Below are 939 nucleotides of genomic sequence, written 5' to 3'. Positions count from 1 at the left end.
TCAATCCACTTAGAAACGTAGTCTACTATAATATACTATAATAAATATATATAAGTTCTCAAATGAAGGAGTAAATGGTCCCATAAAATCTAATTCCCAAAAGTCAAAGATCCCAACCGCTCACATGAAATTCAGAGGCATTTCATTTCTTCTAGATATATTGCCTACTCGTTGACATCGATCACAAGTTTTTATGTATTTATTAACATCTCTAAAGATGGTAGGCCAATAAAATCCAGCTTGTAAAATTTTATAAGTAGTTTTATCAATCCCAAAATGTCCTCCAAATTCAGAATCCAAAAATATGCTTTCGCATCATGAATGAATTTTCTTTGTTGTTGCAATGTCAGCATAGGTGGCAAAATATCACTTACAATATAATTAACTATATCAGCATACCATGGTATTTTCCACTCATTAATATTATAAAGTTGTTCATCAGGGAAGCGGTATGTAATTTCATTGTCAGTGTCAGATAATTCTTGATTTTCCAATCTTGATAAATGATCAGTAGTTTGATTATAAGTTTCCTTTCTATCAATAACCATAAGATCAAATTCTTGCATCAAAAGTATCCATCTAATCAACCTTGGTTTAGCATCCTTCTTTTGCATCAGATATTTAATAGCTGAGTGATCAGTGTGCACAACACATTTAGCTTCAATTAAATAAGATCTGAATTTATCTAAAGCATACACAATTTCTAGTAACTCTTTTTGAGTAACAGTATAGTTAATTTGTGCATCATTAAGAGTTTTACTAGCCTAGTATATAACTTTAAAAATCTTTTCATACATTTGTCCAAGAACAACTCCAATAGCATAATCACTAGCATCACACATCAGTTCAAATTGTTTCTCCCAGTTAGGTGAAACTATAATAGGGGCCGTGATTAATTTTTCTTTTAATAACTCAAAGGCATTTAAACAGCTTTCAGTA

Source organism: Phalaenopsis equestris, unplaced genomic scaffold (genome assembly GCF_001263595.1).
Source record: "Phalaenopsis equestris unplaced genomic scaffold, ASM126359v1 Scaffold220379, whole genome shotgun sequence".
Taxonomy (NCBI): Eukaryota; Viridiplantae; Streptophyta; class Magnoliopsida; order Asparagales; family Orchidaceae; genus Phalaenopsis; species Phalaenopsis equestris.
The sequence above is the reverse complement of the archived record's forward strand: the minus strand, read 5'-3'. Positions refer to the sequence as shown.